This window comes from Oncorhynchus tshawytscha, unplaced genomic scaffold (assembly GCF_018296145.1).
Source record: "Oncorhynchus tshawytscha isolate Ot180627B unplaced genomic scaffold, Otsh_v2.0 Un_contig_9128_pilon_pilon, whole genome shotgun sequence".
Classification (NCBI taxonomy): Eukaryota; Metazoa; Chordata; class Actinopteri; order Salmoniformes; family Salmonidae; genus Oncorhynchus; species Oncorhynchus tshawytscha.
The window spans coordinates 5,802-12,154 of record NW_024606797.1 but is presented as its reverse complement, the minus strand read 5'-3'; the positions used below and the strand labels follow the sequence as shown (position 1 = coordinate 12,154).

Genomic DNA, 6,353 nt, shown 5'->3' with positions numbered 1-6,353 from the left:
AAAATGAACCAGCTTGAGCTGGCCTGAGCACGGAGTCACACCAGAGTCGGTAAGCAAATCCATTGTCCCCACACACACACACTCAACACCCAACACCGTCTGCACACTCAACACCATCTGCACACTCAACACCGTCTGCACACTCAACACCATCTGCACACCCAACACCATCTGCACACCCAACACCATCTGCACACTCAACACCATCTGCACACTCAACACCATCTGCACACTCAACACCATCTGCACACTCAACACCATCTGCACACTCAACACCATCTGCACACTCAACACCATCTGCACACTCAACACCATCTGCACACCCAACACCATCTGCACCAACACCATCTGCACACTCAACACCATCTGCACACTCAACACCATCTGCACACTCAACACCATCTGCACACTCAACACCATCTGCACACTCAACACCATCTGCACACCCAACACCATCTGCACACTCAACACCATCTGCACACCAACACCATCTGCACACTCAACACCATCTGCACACCCAACACCATCTGCACACCCAACACCATCTGCACACCAACACCATCTGCACACCCAACACCATCTGCACACTCAACACCATCTGCACACTCAACACCATCTGCACACTCAACACCATCTGCACACTCAACACCATCTGCACACTCAATACCATCTGCACACTCAACACCATCTGCACACTCAACACCATCTGCACACTCAACACCATCTGCACACTCAACACCATCTGCACACTCAACACCATCTGCACACCCAACACCATCTGCACACTCAACACCATCTGCACACTCAACACCATCTGCACACCCAACACCATCTGCACACTCATACTTTCATGTTCATGCACACACCTAGTAAGGCTACAGAACAACAAGCCTTGGTCCCCTGGACAATGTGAGTATAGTGAAACACTAAGGCTGTTTAAACGGTTCCGCAACCATTACAATAAATACTCAAATGTTCCCATTATTTTTAGCGTACAATATTGCTCAGTATTTGTTTTATTTATTGTACAAATCCTCATGAAGGGTGCCAATAATTTTGAAGTTGACTGTACACTGAGTGTACAAAACATTAAGAACACCTTCCTAATATTGAGTTGCACCCCCCTTTTGCCCTCAGAACAGCCTCAATTCATCAGGGCATGGACTCTACAAGGTGGAGAAAGTGTCCCAATGGAATGCTGGCCCATTTTGACTCCAATGTTTCCCACAGTTGTGCCAAGTTGGTTGGATGTCCTTTGGTTGGTGGGCCATTCTTGATACACACAGGAAACTGTTGAATATGAAAAACCAAGCAGTGTTGCCGTTCTTGACACAAACCGGTGCTCCTGGCACCTACTACCCCGTTGAAACCCCGTTGAAAGGCACTTCAATATTTTGTCTTGTCCATTCACTCTCTGAATGGCACACATACACAAGCCATGTCTCAAGGCTTAAAATCCTTCTATAACCTGTCTCCTCCCCTTCATCTACACTGTTTTGAAGTGGATTTAACAAGTGACATCAACAAGGGATTATTGCTGTCACTTGAAGTGGATCTCTTTGATCCCTCTACAGAGCACACACACCACAGTAATCTATAAATACTTCCTGCCAGACAGCCCAGTGGAAGCCCTTGTTGAGTACAACCGTTGATCCCCAGTTTCCTAAAACGCTCATGCATGTTGTCTATAAATATGCTAGCCAACCAACTGTCAGGGAAAACACTCTCTACATGCTGACTCACAGACATTCAGGGTGGAGAGGTTAACTGTGGTATTATTAACTGTTTGTTTTGACAATGATTTAGACTCCTCTGATTCCCAAATGCTTTGGGCTCCTCCAATTCCTCAATGCTTTAGACTCCTCTGATTCCCAAATGCTTTACGCTCCTCTGATTCCTCAATGCTTTAGGCTCCTCCGATTCCTCAATGCTTTAGGCTCCTCTGATTCCCCAATGCTTTAGGCTCCTCCAATTCCCAAATTCTTTAGGCTCCTCCGATTCCTCAATGCTTTAGTCTCCTCTGATTCCCAGCCAGGATCTCTTTCAGGCACCTCCACTAACCTTTTCAGTGGCAGCCAAAAGAAAGGCCCCTTTTGTAGCGTTTTCTAGTCTGGGCGTTTAGCGCCCTCTATTGGAGAAGAGTTATACTAAATGTTGTTTGGAGATTTGCAATAATTAGCAAGGCCCACGAGGCGGCTCGTGTTCATTAAGGCAACAAAAACATATTCAAAACATTTAGCACTGGAAAACAAAACATTAACCCTTCGCCTACAATTTCCATGGAAATCTAACATAAAACAAATATACATCAAAATCCATCAATTTAAGCTTTTTCATCTGTTTTTTTTTTGCATGGGCTGCATGTCTCAATCTAACGCATCCGCCGATATCATGAAATATTACTTTTCTATTCTATTGCATTATTACGGTTTTCATAATTATACATATCATTGGCTATGTAGTTATGTTTATGACAGAGAACAATTTGTTTATGCAAATGACTGTGCATGTCAGAGTGGGCGCAACTGGTCGAAGGAAGTCAGGTGCAGGAGAGCAGAGATGAGTGAACAGGCACACTTTATTCAGGCAGAGGAAAACAGCCAGACGCAACTGCGTCACAACATTCCGGACCAAGGGAAAAAGCACGCAACTGCGTCACAACATTCCGGACCAAGGGAAAAAGCACGCAACTGCGTCACAACATTCCGGACCAAGGGAAAAAGCACGCAACTGCGTCACAACACTCCGGTCCAAGGGAAAAAGCACGCAACTGACTCACAACACTCCGGCCCAAGGGAAAAGCGAATGCGCACAAGCTACACAAACAGGTACAAATAACAAAACCACGGGTTACAACAATACCCGGCGCAAAACCAGCCTGAAGCTTCACACACGTAACGAACGAACAATACCCCACACAGACATGGGGGGGACAGAGGATAATATACATGTAGAGTAATGAGGGGATGTAAAACCAGGTTTGTGGGAAAACAAGACAAAACTAAATGGAAAATGAAAGGTGGAGCGGCGATGGCTAGAAGACCGGTGACGTCGACCGCCGAACGCCGCCTCAACAAGGTGAGGGACCGACTCCGGCGGGAGTCGTGACAGTGCATCTACCAGGGCCAAGATATCCTGTGGCGTGCCACAGTGTTCAATAATTGGACCTTGATAGTTAGTCGTTTTTATTATGTTTTAACAAACCTTTTCTTTGTTTGTACTTATATTTTTTGTTGTTGTTGTGTGGTTTTCATATCAGCCCTTGGGCTTTCTGGACAAAAAATAATCCCTATGTACCTTCTATGACCAGAGATCTGCTAATGAATCCTCATCCTGCTGACTTTATCCCGTCTCCACAATGTTTCTGATTGTTTACCAGACCACGACTTGGACATTGTATACTGCTCCTTGTTTTATCACCTTTACCTGGTTGTAATCTGGTTTGTTGAAATATAAACAACTAGAAAACCAGTTAACAGCTAGAAACAGGCTTCACTAAGCCAGATGTTGCCAACTGGGGTATTATTCAGTCAGTGACAATGTGTGTCTCTCGCTATTTTTCTCTCTCTACAAACAAGCAAAGGATAAAATGATGCTTCAGATATAAATCAAGATGACTGTACTGGAGCTGCAGAGGAATCTGGTCTCAGTTCTGGAGCTGCAGAGGAGTCTGGTCTCAGTTCTGGAGCTGCAGAGGAGTCTGGTCTCAGTACTGGAGCTGCAGAGGAGTCTGGTCTTAGTACTGGAGCTGTAGAGGAGTCTGGCCTCAGTACTGGAGCTGCAGAGGAGTCTGGTCTCAGTACTGGAGCTGCAGAGGAGTCTGGTCTTAGTACTGGAGCTGCAGAGGAGTCTGGTCTCAGTACTGGAGCTGCAGAGGAGTCTGGTCTCAGTACTGGAGCTGCAGAGGAGTCTGGTCTCAGTACTGGAGCTGCAGAGGAGTCTGGTCTCAGTGTGGAGCTGCAGAGGAGTCTGGTCTCAGTTCTGGAGCTGTGAGGAGTCTGGTCTCAGTATATGTGTGTGTGTGTGTACTGTGTGTGTGTGTGTGTGTGTGTGTGTGTGTGTGTGTGTGTACATTTCAGTGCGTGCTTGTGAGTGTCTATGTATGAGTATTCCTGTATGATGTGCATGAGCCTGTTTGTGTTGTAATAGTAGGTGGTGGTATGTGTACCAAATTGAGCTAAACTCATTGGCTGAACTTATTACATTATTCATGAAAAATGTCAACGCCAGTTACTGTAATAACCACCGGCTTGTAAGCCGAAAAAGATACTACGTTTACCGGCTAGTTATTTATATTTACCTATTTACATTACAAATAGAAATTCATTACTTTTACCAGTGTTATTACATTACAAATAGAAAAGTTACATTTAGCAGTGTTATTACATTTAGAAAAGTCATTACATTTAGCAGTGTTATTACATTTACCAGTGTTATTACATTACAAATAGAAAAGTTATTACATTTACCAGTGTTATTACATTTACCAGTGTTATTACATTTACCAGTGTTATTACATTGACCAGTGTTATTACATTTACCAGTGTTATTACATTTACCAGTGTTATTACATTTACCAGTGTTATTACATTTACCCGTGTTATTACATTTACCAGTGTTATTACATTTACCAGTGTTATTACATTTACCAGTGTTATTACATTTACCAGTGTTATTACATTTACCAGTGTTATTACATTTTCCGGTGTTATTACATTTACCGGTGTTATTACATTTACCAGTGTTATTACATTTACCAGTGTTATTACATTTACCAGTGTTATTACATTTACCGGTGTTATTACATTTACCGGTGTTATTACATTTACCAGTGTTATTACATTTACCCGTTGTTATTACATTTACCGGTGTTATTACATTTACCCGTTGTTACAGGCCTGCAGGACCCCTGTTCAACATTGTCTCCTCTCAGAATGCCAAGCTACTTATATGAATGAAAGATGAATTTTCATTTTAAAGAATGAATGAAGCTCTAAACAAGATGTTGTGAATCTGAGACAGCTCTAAATGTTCTTTCTCTCCTAGAGGGTGGGTGTGACTTCCTGTCTGTAACCCATGTGACTTCCTGTCTGTAACCCATGTGACTGACAATGACAGTTGTGATGACATCATGATGGTTATTCCTCTACTAAGGTAACAGAGAATGATGTGTGAAAAAGTTACTGATGCACATATGAGACTTATGCCTTTGTAATAGTGGTGTGACATTTAAACTTTTAATAAACCAATTTGGGATCTTCAACATTTAGAATTATTATTATTTTATTTGTTTTAATACAAAATGTATGCACAAACATTAATTTGAAAAGACCCGACTTGAATGTAACACTTAACTAGTTGCCTTGAACACAGCTCCCTAGCAAGCTCAACAAGCTCCAGCTGCTAACCATTGCCAATCAGCCTCAACTACTTTTGCAACACTTAACTCGTTGCCTTGAACGTAACTCCTCAAACAAGCTCCTGCTACTAACTGCTAATCAGCCTCCACACCTGTCCTCACTCTCCTTAATCACCACTACCACCCTACTTTAAACCTGACCAAAACAGTCATTCCTCCTCATTTTGTGTCGCATCCATCCTCCACCTTCTTTCTCATTTTTAGTTAGGTTTCATCAACGGTCTTCTGGGGTTTATTGCCATCATCACAGCAGCTGAACTACCACAGTCTGACGGTGAAGTCTACCTGAGACTCCAAGCCAAACCCTACAGAGTCCACACCTCCGGTTCCTTCATCAGCAGTCCTCTGCTTTAATACCCTAATGGCATATCTAGAACCAGACTACAAGATGCCATGTAGAAAAACCGTGACGGTCCCGATGGAGAAATTATACAACGACTCTGCTCTGCAAGTACAAAGCACAAGCTCTACAATCACCATGCGTGGCGTTAACAACAGCCTGTTGGACGTCTATTAACACGCTGTTATACATCACTGCAAAGAGCCATCACATGGATGAGAAGTGGGACATGACGTACTGACAACTGAGAACATGGAGGAGAGACACAGCAGAGAGCCTAAAACGTTGTTGAGTGGGTGGGGGACAGCTGTAAAGTGAGAGCCAGCTGGTAGCTAGTCAGGACTGCAGTAGATTGAACCAATAGTAGTGCACACACTAATCTGAATAGTGATTCAGTTCATAATTATTATTTATGTGAAAAATTGACAGCTGTAACTAACCAGATTACAACCAGGTAAAGGCGATAAAACAAAGGTACATCAGGATTATATTTTTGTCCAGAAATTATTTAACTACAAATGTTTTCTATATATTTCCATGATGTTTCAAGATTTGCAGATGTTTTTATTTTCCAGTGCAAAATGTTTTAATGAA

The 6,353-nt window shown here is 42.8% G+C and overlaps 1 long non-coding RNA gene across 3 annotated transcripts; it reads left to right on the top strand.

The window, feature by feature from the left end:
• Positions 1 to 2,450: 2,450 nt before the first annotated feature.
• Positions 2,451 to 6,111, top strand: LOC121842258. Of its 3 annotated transcripts, none has more exons than XR_006081017.1 (3): positions 2,504 to 3,078; positions 5,047 to 5,154; positions 5,624 to 6,111. It is a non-coding gene; the product is annotated as an uncharacterized LOC121842258 (long non-coding RNA). The 3 variants fall into 3 exon arrangements; XR_006081015.1 differs by having other exon boundaries at positions 2,505 to 3,078; positions 5,628 to 6,111; XR_006081016.1 differs by lacking the exon at positions 5,624 to 6,111 and having other exon boundaries at positions 2,451 to 3,078; positions 5,047 to 5,263.
• Positions 6,112 to 6,353: the final 242 nt, after the last annotated feature.